Source organism: Anomaloglossus baeobatrachus, chromosome 8 (assembly GCF_048569485.1).
Source record: "Anomaloglossus baeobatrachus isolate aAnoBae1 chromosome 8, aAnoBae1.hap1, whole genome shotgun sequence".
Classification (NCBI taxonomy): Eukaryota; Metazoa; Chordata; class Amphibia; order Anura; family Aromobatidae; genus Anomaloglossus; species Anomaloglossus baeobatrachus.
In genome coordinates this window covers 256,234,614-256,251,625 of record NC_134360.1, presented here as the reverse complement: position 1 = coordinate 256,251,625, position 17,012 = coordinate 256,234,614, and the positions used below count along the sequence as shown (strand labels likewise).

At 52.2% G+C, this 17,012-nt stretch overlaps 1 protein-coding gene across 9 annotated transcripts in view; it reads right to left on the bottom strand.

The window, feature by feature from the left end:
- CEP350 (centrosomal protein 350) overlaps positions 1-16,149 on the bottom strand; it is a 172,718-nt gene extending 156,569 nt beyond the window's left edge. For all 9 annotated transcript variants that reach the window (XM_075320581.1, XM_075320582.1, XM_075320589.1 and 6 more), the window contains exon 1: positions 16,062-16,149. The gene's annotated coding sequence lies outside the window, so the exon portion shown is untranslated. The remainder of the gene's footprint in view (positions 1-16,061) is intronic.
- Between the last annotated feature and the right edge of the window lie 863 nt (positions 16,150-17,012).

Sequence of the window (17,012 nt, the reverse complement as noted above, 5' to 3'; positions counted from 1 at the left end):
CAGGTCACTGCAGGGGATGACGAGCGCTGCCATCAGGAGCATAGATGAGATCATTACCTTCTGTGATCATCTCCTGTACTGCTGACGTCAGCGCTGTCACTGACTTCTATGCCCGCCGCGTTGTCAGAAGTATCGCGAGAGCCCGTGACGTCACCGCTAGTGACAGTCTCGGGCCGCTCGCGAGACGGGCATAGACAGCAGTGACAGCGCTGACGTCAGGAGGCAGGAGATCGTCACAGCAGGTAATGATCTCACCTCCTGACAGCAGCGATCGTCATCCCCGCGGCTCCCAGCACTGCAGGATGTCAGTGTCTGCCTGCGCTGCCGCGTGACAGGCTGCTGACACTGCGGGCAGACACTGACACCCTGCAGTGCAGTGTCAGTGTCTGCCTGTGTCCGTGTCTGCCTGCGCTGCAGCGTGACAAGCTGCTGACACTGCGGGCAGACACTGACACACAGCAGGGCAGGCAGCCGCGAGGCCGGAGCAGGACACAGACTGCACGGGCACCTGGAGGTCACATGGAAGCGCTTCTGTGCGGCGTCCAGGGAGTGCGACGTCTGTGTTCTCTGCTTCGCTTCCTCTTCCTGGCATAATGACATCGCTTCCTGCAAAACCGCAGGCAGCGATGAGCATTCCCGCAGGTAAATCGCGGCTATTCCGGTGGTATACCGCACATCATTGCTACCTGCGGAATACCCCCGGAATACCCCCGGTACCTGCGGAAATTAATGGACATGCACATTTTCTCAAGAAAGTTTCTCGAGAAAATTTTCTCAAGAAATTTTCTTGAGAAAAATCCGCACAGTGCGCACAGCTATTTTTTTTTCTCATTGAATTTCATGGGAAATGTCTGCACAAAGATTGCAGACATTTCTCAAGAAATTTCCGGGGCAAATCCGCGGGTAAATCCGCAGGTAAAAAGCTCTAGTGCGCACATAGCCTAACTTCAGAGATGCTGTCCAGAAGCACAGAGCATTTCCGGACAAGCGCTTTACTAAGCGCCTCACTGACACACGTTACCCCTTCCCCTCTGACGTAGTTAAGGGTTGGGCTCAATGTCCCAAGGTGGATCCCCCAGTCTCTAGATTGGCGGCTAGATCTGTGGTATCGGTTGCAGATGGCTCATCGCTAAAGGATGCCACTGACAGGCAGATAGAACTCCTGGTGAAATCCATCTATGAAGCCACGGGCGCGTCTTTTGCCCCGGCTTTTGCAGCCGTGTGGGCACTCCAAGCTATCTCAGCTTGTCTGGCTGAGATTAATGCGGTCACACGTAATTCTGCTCCGCAGGTTGCGTCTTTGACTTCTCAGGCGTCGGAGTTTTCTTCCTACGCCATGAACGCAGTTCTAGACTCTGCTAGCCGTACAGCGGTGGCATCCGCTAACTCTGTGGCAGTCCGCAGGGCCATGTGGCTGCGCGAATGGAAGGCAGATTCGGCTTCCAAGAGGTTCTTAACCGGTTTGCCGTTTTCTGGCGACCGCTTGTTTGGCGAACGATTGGATGAGATTATTAAGGAATCCAAGGGAAAGGACTCCTCCTTATCCCAGTCCAAACCGAAGAGACCTCAGCAACGGAAAATACAATCGAGGTTTCGGTCCTTTCGTCCCTCCGCCAAGCCTCAATCCTCTTCATCCAGCAGGCCGGAGAAGGGCCAGAGGAACTCCTATGTGTGGCGGGCGAAGTCACGCCCCCAAAAACCCGCCGGAGGCAATGCCTCCAAGGCGGCCTCTTCATGACTCTCGGCATCCCCGAACCGCATCCTCGGTCGGTGGCAGGCTCTCCCGCTTTTGCGACGCCTGGTGGCCACATGTTCAAGACCGATGGGTGAGAGACATTCTGTCTCACGGTTACAGGATAGAGTTCAGCTCTCGTCCCCCGACTCGTTTCTTTAGAACCTCTCCGCCCTCCGAGCGAGCCGATGCACTTTCAGGCGGTGAACGCTCTGAAGACAGAAGGAGTTGTGATCCCTGTTCCCCCCCAGGAACATGGTCGCGGCTTTTACTCCAACTTGTTTGTGGTGCCAAAGAAGGACGGCTCGTTCCGTCCCGTTCTGGACCTCAAACTGCTCAACAGGCATGTGAGAACCAGACGGTTTCGGATGGAATCTCTCCGCTCGGTCATCGCTTCGATGTCACAAGGAGACTTCCTAGCATCGATCGACATCAAGGATGCTTATCTCCATGTGCCGATCGCATCCGAACATCAACGCTTTTTGCGTTTCGCCATTGGGGACGAACACCTTCAGTTCGTGGCATTGCCTTTCGGCCTGGCGACAGCCCCACGGGTGTTCACCAAGGTCATGGCATCTGTTGTGGCAGTCCTACACTCTCAGGGCCACTCGGTGATTCCCTACTTAGACGATCTCCTAGTCAGGGCACCCTCTCAGATGGCGTGTCAAAACAGCCTTACCGTCGCTCTGGCGACTCTCCAGCAGTTCGGGTGGATCATCAACTTCCCAAAATCCAAGTTGACACCGACCCAATCACTGACGTACCTTGGGATGGAGTTTCATACTCAGTCAGCGGTAGTCATGCTACCGCTGGACAAACAGCTTTCGCTGCAGGCAGGGGTGCAATCTCTTCTTCGGGGTCAGTCACACCCCTTGAGGCGCCTCATGCACTTCCTGGAGAAGATGGTGGCAGCGATGGAGGCAGTGCCCTTCGCGCAATTCCATCTGCGGTCACTCCAGTGGGACATTCTCCGCAAATGGGACAGGAGGTCGACTTCCCTCGACAGGAACGTCTCTCTTTCCCTTGCAACCAAGACGTCACTTCAGTGGTGGCTCCTTCCCAACTCTCTGTCGCGGGGAAAATCCTTCCTACCCCCAACCTGGGCTGTGGTCACCACGGACGCGAGCCTGTCAGGGTGGGGGGCGGTTTTTCTCCACCACAGGGCTCAGGGAACCTGGACTCCAATAGAGTCATCCCTTCAGATCAATATTCTGGAGATAAGGGCAGTGTATCTAGCCCTATTGGCCTTTCATCGGTGGCTGGAGGGCAGGCAGATCCGGATCCAGTCGGACAACGCCACTGCCGTCGCATACATCAACCACCAAGGCGGCACTCGCAGTCGTCAAGCCTTCCAGGAAGTCCGACGGATTCTGCAGTGGGTGGAAGCCACAGCTTCCACCATCTCCGCAGTTCACATCCCGGGTGTAGAAAACTGGGAAGCAGATTTTCTCAGTCGTCAGGGCATGGACGCGGGGGAATGGTCTCTTCACCCAGACGTGTTTCGAGAGATCTGTCGCCGCTGGGGAACGCCGGACGTCGACCTCATGGCGTCACGGCACAACAACAAAGTCCCGGCATTCATGGCCCGGTCTCAAGATCACAGAGCTCTGGCGGCGGACGCATTAGTTCAGGATTGGTCGCAGTTTCGACTGCCTTATGTATTTCCTCCTCTGGCGATGCTGCCCAGAGTGCTGCGCAAAATCAGGTCCGACTGTCGTCGCGCCATTCTCGTCGCTCCAGATTGGCCGAGGCGGTCGTGGTACCCGGATCTGTGGCATCTCACGGTGGGTCAACCGTGGGTGCTCCCAGACCGCCCAGACTTGCTGTCACAAGGGCCGTTTTTCCACCAGAATTCTGTGGCCCTCAACCTGACTGTGTGGCCATTGAGTCCTGGCTCCTAGCGTCCTCAGGGTTATCTCAAGATGTCATTGCCACCATGAGACAGGCCAGGAAACCAACGTCCGCCAAGATCTATCACAGGTCTTGGAGGATTTTCTTATCTTGGTGCTCTGATAAGGGTTTTACTCCCTGGCCTTTTGCCTTACCCACTTTTCTTTCATTCCTTCAATCCGGAATGGACAAGGGGTTGTCTCTCGGCTCTCTCAAGGGACAAGTATCGGCGCTATCCGTATTTTTTCAAAAGCGTCTGGCCAGGCTTCCGCAGGTCCGCACGTTCCTGCAGGGAGTTTGCCACATAGTCCCACCTTACAAGCGTCCGCTGGAACCCTGGGACCTTAACAGGGTCCTGACGGCTCTTCAGAAACCACCTTTCGAGCCGCTGCGGGATGTCTCTTTATCACGTCTTTCGCAGAAGGTGGCATTTCTAGTGGCAGTTACATCGCTCCGTAGAGTGTCGGAGCTGGCAGCGCTGTCATGCAAAGTCCCCTTCCTGGTTTTTCACCAGGATAAGGTGGTTCTGCGTCCTGTTCCGGAATTTCTCTCTAAGGTGGTATCTCCTTTTCATCTCAATCAGGATATCTCCTTACCTTCATTTTGCCCTAATCCAATTCACCAATGTGAAAAGGATTTGCACTCATTAGATCTGGTGAGAGCACTCCGGCTCTACGTGTCTCGCACGGCGCCCCTGCGCCGTTCAGATGCGCTCTTTGTCCTTGTCGCTGGCCAGCGTAAGGGTTCGCAGGCTTCCAAGTCAACCTTGGCTCGGTGGATCAAGGAACCGATTCTTGAAGCTTACCGTTCTTCTGGGCTTCCGCTTCCTTTGGGGCTGAAAGCCCATTCTACCAGAGCCGTGGGTGCGTCCTGGGCTTTGCGGCACCGGGCGACGGCTCAGCAGGTGTGTCAGGCAGCTACCTGGTCTAGTCTGCACACTTTCACGAAACACTATCAAGTGCACACCTATGCTTCGGCAGACGCCAGTCTAGGTAGGCGAGTCCTTCAGGCGGCGGTTGCCCACCTGTAAGAGGGGGTCATTTTCGGCTCTTTCTATCGAGGTATTCTTTTACCCACCCAGGGACTGCTTTTGGACGTCCCAATTGTCTGGGTCTCCCAATGGAGCGACAAAGAAGAAGGGAATTTTGTTTACTTACCGTAAATTCCTTTTCTTCTAGCTCCTATTGGGAGACCCAGCACCCGCCCCTGTGCCCTTCGGGCTGGTTGTTCTTTTGTGTACACATGTTGTTCATGTTGAATGGTTCTTTTGGTTATGGTTTCAGTTCTCCGAACATCCTTCGGATTGAATTTACCCTAGACCAATTTATAAGTTTCCTCCTTCCTGCTTTTGCACCAAAACTGAGGAGCCCGTGATGCACGGGGGAGTGTATAGGCAGAGGGGAGGGGTTACACTTTTTAAAGTGTAATACTTTGTGTGGCCTCCGGAGGCAGAAGCTATACACCCAATTGTCTGGGTCTCCCAATAGGAGCTAGAAGAAAAGGAATTTACGGTAAGTAAACAAAATTCCCTTCTTTTATTTTAGGATGGGAAACAGCATGGGGCTATATCTAACACAGGGGGAGGGGGGGGCACGTGCCGTCAAAGGGGGGCGCAGGCACATATAATATGCGACGCTCCCCCAGTCCATCACCGTGGTGTGGTTTCAGCACCACGGTGATGGACAGCGGCAGAGCATATTATATGAGCGGGAGCAGGAGAACTAACGCTGCCGCCCGCAGCCTCCACCAGCCTGCCTCAGCCCCCAGCACCGCTCCAGAGATGCCCTGCAGTATATAATCTGTATATTCGGATTATATGACGCACACCCTACTTTGCCCCCAAAATTTGGGGGAACAAAAGTGTGTCTTATAATGCGAAAAATACGGTAACTTGCCCAATAGATGGTTGTATTGTAGGCGGCTTTTTAAAAAACAGTTCTCAGTATTATGATCCTTAGTAATCACCTCGCACTGATAAAGTGAAAGCTTGTCACTCACCTATCTCAGCAGCTTCAATGCTGAAAGCTGCTGTTTGGTTGCTATAAGCAGAATGCCCTTACTGTGAGGCAGCGCTCATAAATGAGGCCCCAGTTACTTCTGCCCTGGTTATTGACAACTGATGGAATAATTACAGACTTTAGAGCCAGTTTTCATGTTGCCCCACCTTAGTGGTTACTGCCCCTTTAGGAGCGACTCTTTGGGCGCCGTCGCTTTAATTCTTTGAGACCCTTTGGACAAAACTGTAGTTTTGCATTCAACACACAGACACCCATTTTCTTCTTTATTTCTATAGAGCCTAAATTCGGGAGGGCGGCAAATCTCATGAACGGGGAAGATTGAGTTTTAACATTTGCAGTATCTTTAATCTGTGCAAAATTTCACTCAAATCGGGTAAAAACTGTGAGCTGAATACTTTCGCAAGTCACTGCATATGTATTGTTCTCTGCATATGTATTGTTCTCTGCATATGTATTGTTCTCTGCATATGTATTGTTCTCTGCATATGTATTGTTCTGTTTAGAACAAACAGCACAGACCAGAATTACCATCCTGTGAAGTCTTGTTTCAAACACAAGCCGAGAGCCCCTCTTCCTCAGGACCAGAATATATCAACAAAGCATGAAAGATGGAGAGAACAGATTTATATACATATGGTGCACCCAGAAGACGCCTACTGATCATTAGAAAAAAATCAGCGGGCAGACAATCTGATAGAGGGACACAGCATATCCCATTCAAGTATCAAACGATTAAAGGGAACCTGTCAGCAGAAATTTCGCCCAAAACCTAAAAGCTTCCCCCTCTGCAGCTCCTGGGCTGCATTCTAGAAAGGTCCCTGTTATTATTGTGCCCCATGTGAGACCAAAATAAAGAGTTTATAAAGTGGTACCTTTTTGTATTCAGATAGTGTAAATGTGACACGGGGGCGGGCTTTCTGGCGTCCATTATTCTGCCCCCTGGTCCTGTATGCCGTCCCCCATCGCTCCTTTCCATAGCTGATGCACCGCCCACTGCTCCAGCCATCCCCGTGCATGCCCAGTGCCAGTCTCACGGGACTGAGCAGTGTGACCGCTGGTGACGTGTGCGCAGGCAAGTGATTATGGGCGGGGCTGTGATTGTCATCAGCAAGTACCCGCCCATAATCTCGTGAGCGCGCAAACCTCACCAACGGTCACACTGTGCTCAGGGTAGATGCTAGACTGTATGGGCTGCTTCCAGGGATGACGTCCCTTTTGTCACGTGATAGGGACACGTGTTCACAATACTATCACGTGACAAAAGGGACGTCATCCCTGGAAGCAGCCCATACAGTCTAGCATCTACCCTGAGCACAGTGTGACCGCTGGTGAGGTTTGCGCGCTCACGAGATTATGGGCGGGTACTTGCTGATGACAATCACAGCCCCGCCCATAATCACTTGCCTGCGCACACGTCACCAGCGGTCACACTGCTCAGTCCCGTGAGACTGGCACTAGGCATGCACGGGGATGGCTGGAGCAGTGGGCGGTGCATCAGCTATGGAAAGGAGCGATGGGGGCGGCATACCGCCCCCGTGTCACATTTACACTATCTGAATACAAAAAGGTACCACTTTATAAACGCTTTATTTTGGTCTCACATGGGGCACAATAATAACAGGGCCCTTTCTAGAATGCAGGCCAGGAGCTGCAGAGGGGGAAGCTTTTAGGCAAAATTTCTGCTGACAGGTTCCCTTTAAAGAAATAACATTTACATATATAGTATACATGAACATGGCCCACAAACAATTAGAAACAAAACATTTTTAACAAAAAAGAAAAATATAAAAAGTAAAAAACCCCAACAAATTATATATATAAATGTGTCTGTAAAGAGACTGGAACCATCAAGTGTATACCACCACCTTAATGATGAACGCCACCACAGACATTGTATCCGTGTAAAAAAAAGGGGGGGTTGTGTGTGTATTATGTGTCAAAATATATAGAATCGAAGATATATCAAGAGTTTCCATCGCCTTAATGATTGACGCCACTGTCAATGTTACATTAATGAAATATATATATATATATATATATATATATATATATATATATATATATATATATATATATTATATATATATATATATATATGCCATTTGTGTCAATAAAGGATTCTTAAATAAAAAAAACAAAAATGAAAAATATATGTTGTGAAAAATGTATAGTATATTCGTGAAAATGGAGATATAAATAACGGGCTATTGATCAATAAAAAAATGTTAAAAAGAATTGATTCAGGGGTTCGGGCCACTGGTAATACTCTAAGCAATATATTATTACACATAATGCACACACAACCCCCCCTTTTTTACACGGATACAATGTCTGTGGTGGCGTTCATCATTAAGGTGGTGGTATACACTTGACGAATAGAGCCTCCATGTAGAGGTTCCAGTCTCTTTAAAGACACACACACATTATATATATATATATATATATATATATATATATATATATATATATATATATATATATATATATATATATATATATATATATATATATATATACATATATATACATATATATACATATATATACATACACACACATACATATATATACACACACACACACATTTATTTTTTACTTCTATATTTTTCTTTTTTGTAAACCATTTTTTGTTTCTAATTGTTTGTGGGCCATGTTCATGTATAACTATATATGTAAATGTTATTTCTTTAATCGTTTGATACTTGAATGGGATATGCCGTGTCACGCTATCAGATTGTCTGCCCGCTGATTTTTTCTAATGATCAGGAGGTGTCTTCTGGGTGCACCATATGTATATAAATCTGCTATCTCCATCTGTTTTATGCTTTATTGATGTTCTGGTCCTGAGGAAGAGGTTTCTACCTCGAAACGCGTAGACCTATGAAATAAAAGATATCAATTTATCAACAACTCTACATCTTCATGTGGCTGATGCGCGGCATTAACCCCTTCTCTTCTCCTGTTTGAATGCTCTGTTTGAATCAGGAAAGCACAAGACGAGCGGATGTGTGAACAGAGCAGATGTCGGCAATTTACCATACGTTTATTATAATACAGAGTAAAGGGACTGTGCTTTTATGAAGTGGCCGTGTCCCAGCTGCATCTCGGCAATGTGCAGACGCTTCATGGGACCTCAGCCTCAGGTTTTTTTTTCTATATACTACATCATTATTGCTAAGACATTATTTCAAGGGATACATTTTTTTTTACTGTGACATCATTTAATGACCAATGAAATTGCAGCCAATAAAAATCTTTTAAAAAGCTGCTGACGCTTAAAAACAAAGCTCTGGAATCACAATTATTGAACAGGAGGCTCCAAATTCTACTAATATTAGAGAATGAGTCCAGATCAAACACAGCAGTAGCTCTCCACTGATCCCGCAATGCACGTGGGCAGATGTCGGGGAACGTCCTGCTGTGATGAGACTGACGGGCGGGGAAGATGTAACCCTGCACTGATGAGTAAATGACAGCGCGCCGCATTATACAGATGAGCATCATCCAACATGAAAGGAACAATAACCGCACTTTATAGTTCAGTTACACCTCAAGTGATGACAATATGTGACATCAGCAGAGACACTAATGGTCCACGGTGTGAGCCGCCCACACACAGCTGCAGCCCTGTCACACAGCAGAGGGACCGGCCACACACAGCTGCAGCCCTGTCACACAGGAGACACCGGCCACACACAGCTGCAGCCCTGTCACACAGCAGAGGGACCGGCCACACACAGCTGCAGCCCTGTCACACAGCAGAGGGACCGGCCACACACAGCTGCAGCCCTGTCACACAGCAGAGGGACCGGCCACACACAGCTACAGCCCTGTCACACAGCAGAGGGACCGGCCACACACAGCTGCAGCCCTGTCACACAGCAGAGGGACCGGCCACACACAGCTGCAGCCCTGTCACACAGCAGAGGGACCGGCCACACACAGCTACAGCCCTGTCACACAGGAGAGGGACCGGCCACACACAGCTGCAGCCCTGTCACACAGGAGAGGGACCGGCCACACACAGCTGCAGCCCTGTCACACAGCTGCAGCCCTGTCACACAGCAGAGGGACCGGCCACACACAGCTGCAGCCCTGTCACACAGCAGAGGGACCGGGCGGGCACACACAGCTGCAGCCCTGTCACACAGGAGAGGGACCGGGCGGGCACACACAGCTGCAGCCCTGTCACACAGGAGAGGGACCGGCCACACACAGCTGCAGCCCTGTCACACAGGAGAGGGACCGGCCACACACAGCTGCAGCCCTGTCACACAGGAGAGGGACCGGCCACACACAGCTGCAGCCCTGTCACACAGGAGAGGGACCGGCCACACACAGCTGCAGCCCTGTCACACAGGAGAGGGACCGGCCACACACAGCTGCAGCCCTGTCACACAGGAGAGGGACCGGCCACACACAGCTGCAGCCCTGTCACACAGGAGAGGGACCGGCCACACACAGCTGTAGCCCTGTCACACAGGAGAGGGACCGGGCGGGCACACACAACTGCAGCCCCGTCACACAGGAGAGGGACCGGGCACACACAGCTGCAGCCCTGTCACACAGGAGAGGGACCGGCCACACACAGCTGCAGCCCTGTCACACAGGAGAGGGACCGGCAGCGCTGGAGACCGCAGAAGACAGCGACCGGTCAATGTCTGAGTGAACTCGCTGTACATGCATTACTGATCACTAATGGACTGTGAAAAAGAAAAAAAAAAAATCAAACACTGGACTGGGTCTTTACCATTACCTTTTGAAAATTTAAAGGGAATCTGTCACCAGGCGTTTCCCACCATGATTAGATAGCAACATAATGTAAAGACAGAGACCCTGACTTTAGCGATGTGTCACTTACTGGGCTCCTTGCAGTAGTTTTGTAATTAAAAAAAAATAAAAATAAATGTTTTAGCAGCAGGCTAGTAACCCTGCTGCCATGTAGTCCTCCATATTCATGAGCTCTGTATAAGCCAGCCTCCCAGAACTGATTACACTGTGCATAGGCAGACAGCTGCCAAACAGAAAGTTACCAATCAGTGGTATGGGTGGGGTAATACAGGGCTCACTATTCAGAGAACTGATAGCTCTGCAGCAGATAAAACAGGGGTTTTATCAGAACTGCAGCAAACAGACACTGCTGGAATCAGGACATCTGCCCCTACATTTTGCTGCTCTGAGATAGTGAAATAAAAATCTGGTGACATATTCCCTTTAAGTAACCATCAGACTTGTGTCTTCACTGCTGCAGTCTCAACACTAATGAGTCTGTAATAACCAACTGCAGGATTTCAAAACAAGAAATGTCCACAGCCCTGAGTAAAAGCGCTCAATAGTCTCTAAACCAAAGAATCCATCTGGTATAATCAGGAATAGGGAAAGACAGAGACAGCCGTCACCCATTGTCATACAAAAAAATAAATCTTTGTATTGCGCCATCAGCATCATATCCCAGCAGCATTCAGCCGGTAAAAAGTCTTCATCGAGCTCCTCAGAAAACCCACCACAAATGTGCTATTTCCCTACAGTCTGGCGGCCACATGAAATTCATGATGTATGGATTTATAGGGCCCTACAGCAGCCCACCATGTGGACACACTCGCTCCTGCATAAAATCTGAGGATCAGAGGTGCACAACCCGCATGTATGGGGCATCTAAAGCCCAGCGCGCACGCTACAGAAATGCACAGAGCCCAGCGCGCACGCTACAGAAATGCACAGAGCCCAGCGCGCACGCTACAGAAATGCACAGAGCCCAGCGCGCACGCTACAGAAATGCACAGAGCCCAGTGCGCACGCTACAGAAAGGCACAGAGCCCAGTGCGCACGCTACAGAAATGCAGAGCCCAGCGCGCACGCTACAGAAAGGCACAGAGCCCAGTGCGCACGCTACAGAAATGCAGAGCCCAGTGCGCACGCTACAGAAATGCACAGAGCACACGCTACAGAAATGCACAGAGCCCAGCGCGCACGCTACAGAAATGCACAGAGCCCAGCGCGCACGCTACAGAAATGCACAGAGCCCAGCGCGCACGCTACAGAAATGCACAGAGCCCAGCGCGCACGCTACAGAAATGCACAGAGCCCAGCGCGCACGCTACAGAAATGCACAGAGCCCAGCGCGCACGCTACAGAAATGCAGAGCCCAGCGCGCACGCTACAGAAATGCACAGAGCCCAGCGCGCACGCTACAGAAATGCACAGAGCCCAGCGCGCACGCTACAGAAATGCACAGAGCCCAGTGCGCACGCTACAGAAATGCGCACGCTACAGAAATGCACAGAGCCCAGTGCACATGCTATGCCCCCCCCCGTGACAGACTGACCCTCATACACTGATCTGATGATACCCCCCAGTGATAGACGGACCCTCATACACTGATCTGATGATCCCCCCCAGTGACAGACGGACCCTCATACACTGATCTGATGATATCCCCCAGTGACAGACGGACCCTCATACACTGATCTGATGATCCCCCCAGTGACAGACGGACCCTCATACACTGATCTGATACCCCCCCAGTGACAGACGGACCCTCATACACTGATCTGATGATATCCCCCAGTGACAGACGGACCCTCATACACTGATCTGATGATATCCCCCAGTGACAGATGGACCCTCATACACTGATCTGATTATACCCCCCAGTGACAGACGGACCCTCATACACTGAACTGATGATACCCCCCAGTGACAGACGGACCCTCATACACTGATCTGATGATACCCCCAGTGACAGACGGACCCTCATACACTGAACTGATGATACCCCCCAGTGACAGACGGACCCTCATACACTGATCTGATGATACCCCCCAGTGACAGACGGACCCTCATACACTGAACTGATGATACCCCCCAGTGACAGACGGACCCTCATACACTGAACTGATGATACCCCCCAGTGACAGACGGACCCTCATACACTGATCTGATGATACCCCCCCGTGACAGACGGACCCTCATACACTGATCTGATGATATCCCCCAGTGACAGACGGACCCTCATACACTGATCTGATGATACCCCCAGTGACAGACGGACCCTCATACACTGATCTGATGATACCCCCCCAGTGACACTGACCCTCATACACTGATCTGATACCCCCCCAGTGACAGACAGACCCTCATACACTGATCTGATGATATCCCCCAGTGACAGACGGACCCTCATACACTGATCTGATACCCCCCCAGTGACAGACGGACCCTCATACACTGATCTGATACCCCCCCAGTGACACTGACCCTCATACACTGATCTGATACCCCCCCAGTGACAGACAGACCCTCATACACTGATCTGATGATACCCCCCAGTGACAGACTGACCCTCATACACTGATCTGATGATACCCCCCAGTGACAGACGGACCCTCATACACTGATCTGATGATACCCTCCAGTGACAGACGGACCCTCATACACTGATCTGATGATATCCCCCAGTGACAGATGGACCCTCATACACTGATCTGATGATTCCCCCCAGTGACAGACGGACCCTCATACACTGATCTGATGATTCCCCCCAGTGACAGACGGACCCTCATACACTGATCTGATGATACCCCCCCAGTGACAGACGGACCCTCATACACTGATCTGAAGATACCCCCCAGTGACAGACGGACCCTCATACACTGATCTGATACCCCCCCAGTGACAGATGGACCCTCATACACTGATCTGATGATATCCCCCAGTGACAGATGGACCCTCATACACTGATCTGATGATACCCCCAGTGACAGATGGACCCTCATACACTGATCTGATGATACCCCCCAGTGACAGACGGACCCTCATACACTGATCTGATACCCCCCCAGTGACAGACGGACCCTCATACACTGATCTGATGATTCCCCCCAGTGACAGACGGACCCTCATACACTGATCTGATGATTCCCCCCAGTGACAGACGGACCCTCATACACTGATCTGATGATTCCCCCCAGTGACAGACGGACCCTCATACACTGATCTGATGATTCCCCCCAGTGACAGACGGACCCTCATACACTGATCTGATGATTCCCCCCAGTGACAGACGGACCCTCATACACTGATCTGATGATTCCCCCCAGTGACAGACGGACCCTCATACACTGATCTGATGATACCCCCCAGTGACAGACGGACCCTCATACACTGATCTGATGATTCCCCCCAGTGACAGACGGACCCTCATACACTGATCTGATGATTCCCCCCAGTGACAGACGGACCCTCATACACTGATCTGATGATTCCCCCCAGTGACAGACGGACCCTCATACACTGATCTGATGATTCCCCCCAGTGACAGACGGACCCTCATACACTGATCTGATGATTCCCCCCAGTGACAGACGGACCCTCATACACTGATCTGATGATTCCCCCCAGTGACAGACGGACCCTCATACACTGATCTGATGATACCCCCCAGTGACAGACGGACCCTCATACACTGATCTGATGATATCCCCCAGTGACAGACGGACCCTCATACACTGATCTGATGATACCCCCCAGTGACAGACGGACCCTCATACACTGAACTGATGATACCCCCCTAGTGACAGACGGACCCTCATACACTGATCTGATGATACCCCCCAGTGACAGACGGACCCTCATACACTGATCTGATGATACCCCCCAGTGACAGACGGACCCTCATACACTGATCTGATGATACCCCCCAGTGACAGACGGACCCTCATACACTGATCTGATGATACCCCCCAGTGACAGACGGACCCTCATACACTGATCTGATGATACCCCCCAGTGACAGACGGACCCTCATACACTGATCTGATGATATCCCCCAGTGACAGACGGACCCTCATACACTGATCTGATGATACCCCCCAGTGACAGACGGACCCTCATACACTGATCTGATACCCCCCCAGTGACAGATGGACCCTCATACACTGATCTGATGATACCCTCCAGTGACAGACGGACCCTCATACACTGATCTGATGATATCCCCCAGTGACAGATGGACCCTCATACACTGATCTGATGATACCCCCAGTGACAGATGGACCCTCATACACTGATCTGATGATTCCCCCCAGTGACAGACGGACCCTCATACACTGATCTGATGATTCCCCCCAGTGACAGACGGACTCTCATACACTGATCTGATACCCCTCCAGTGACAGACGGACCCTCATACACTGATCTGATGATACCCCCCAGTGACAGACGGACCCTCATACACTGAACTGATGATACCCCCCAGTGACAGACGGACCCTCATACACTGATCTGATGATACCCCCCAGTGACAGACGGACCCTCATACACTGATCTGATGATACCCCCCAGTGACAGACGGACCCTCATACACTGATCTGATGATACCCCCCAGTGACAGACGGACCCTCATACACTGATCTGATGATACCCCCCAGTGACAGACGGACCCTCATACACTGATCTGATGATACCCCCCAGTGACAGACGGACCCTCATACACTGATCTGATGATACCCCCCAGTGACACTGACCCTCATACACTGATCTGATGATCCCCCCCAGTGACAGACGGACCCTCATACACTGATCTGATGATCCCCCCCAGTGACAGACGGACCCTCATACACTGATCTGATGATTCCCCCCAGTGACAGACGGACCCTCATACACTGATCTGATGATACCCCCCAGTGACACTGACCCTCATACACTGATCTGATGATCCCCCCCAGTGACAGACGGACCCTCATACACTGATCTGATGATTCCCCCCAGTGACAGACGGACCCTCATACACTGATCTGATGATCCCCCCCAGTGACAGACGGACCCTCATACACTGATCTGATGATACCCCCCAGTGACACTGACCCTCATACACTGATCTGATGATCCCCCCCAGTGACAGACGGACCCTCATACAGATCTGCTCAGCCGGTGATTGAGTCTCGGAGGGGGGCACCTGGGAATTCTACTCATGCAAAACTTATATTGTAAACAGTTGTAATTATAATCTAAATGCAAAAAACCCCAAAAAACTAATGTCCATAAAAAAATCAATCAATCCCCCGTGCAGCTCCTGTGCGGGCCGATGCGTCTCCATGGTTACTGGTTACACACAAACCCCCGGCCTCTGGTGCTGCACTTACACCCGGCGCCCCGGAGAGAGCCACACAGGAGGCTGCGGCAATCACTGCACAAGCGGCCCGTGTGACTGGTGACCAGCGGAGGCTCCCTTCATGCGATGGAGGAGCGACGGGACCGGTGCAGACAGTCACTGACAGCCGCACACTGACCGCCATGTAACACCAGGCAGCCTCTCTCCAGGGGATGGCTGGTACTTATAGTCCCACAGCAGCAGGCCACACACGTGACAGCGCGGCCCCGGACACTGCCCGCACCGCAGCCGCCGCCCCGGACACACTGACCTCAGCCCCGCTCCACAGACGCCGCGGCTCCTCTGCTCCTGCACTTCTCTTCTGCTCCTGGTAACCAGACCACTTCCGCTTCCGGGGTCACGTCCTGCGCGCTGATTGGTCGGGAGTGAGGGGCGGTTAGTACGCAGATTCAACAGACATTCCAAGAGCGCCACCGCGGGCGGGAGCGGAGAGGTCTCGCGAGACGGCGGAGATCGCGGTGACGTCACTCCGGAGGCCGCCATGGTGGTGGAGGCAGCGCGCCCCCTGCTGCAGCCAGGCGATGTGTCACTCACTGTCGCCACCTGCCGGCGCCAATATAGAACTGGAGCTCTTACCACCTGCCGCCGCCGACACAGAGCTGGAGCTCTTACCCCCCTGCCGCCGCCGACACGGAGCTGGAGCTCTTACCCCCTGCCGCCGCCAACATGGAGCTGGAGCTCTTACCCCCTGCCGCCGCCAACATGGAGCTGGAGCTCTTACCCCCTGCCGCCGCCAACATGGAGCTGGAGCTCTTACCCCCTGCCGCCGCCGACATGGAGCTGGAGCTCTTACCCCCTGCCGCCGCCGACATGGAGCTGGGGCTCTTACCCCCTGCCGCCGCCAACATGGAGCTGGAGCTCTTACCCCCTGCCGCCGCCGACATAGAGCTGGAGCTCTTACCCCCTGCCGCCGCCGACATGGAGCTGGGGCTCTTACCCCCTGCCGCCGCCGACATGGAGCTGGGGCTCTTACCCCCTGCCGCCGCCGACATGGAGCTGGGGCTCTTACCCCCTGCCGCCGCCGACATAGAGCTGGAGCTCTTACCCCCTGCCGCCGCCGACATAGAGCTGGAGCTCTTACCCCCTGCCGCCGCCGACATGGAGCTGGAGCTCTTACCCCCTGCCGCCGCCGACATGGAGCTGGGGCTCTTACCCCCTGCCGCCGCCGACATAGAGCTGGAGCTCTTACCCCCTGCCGCCG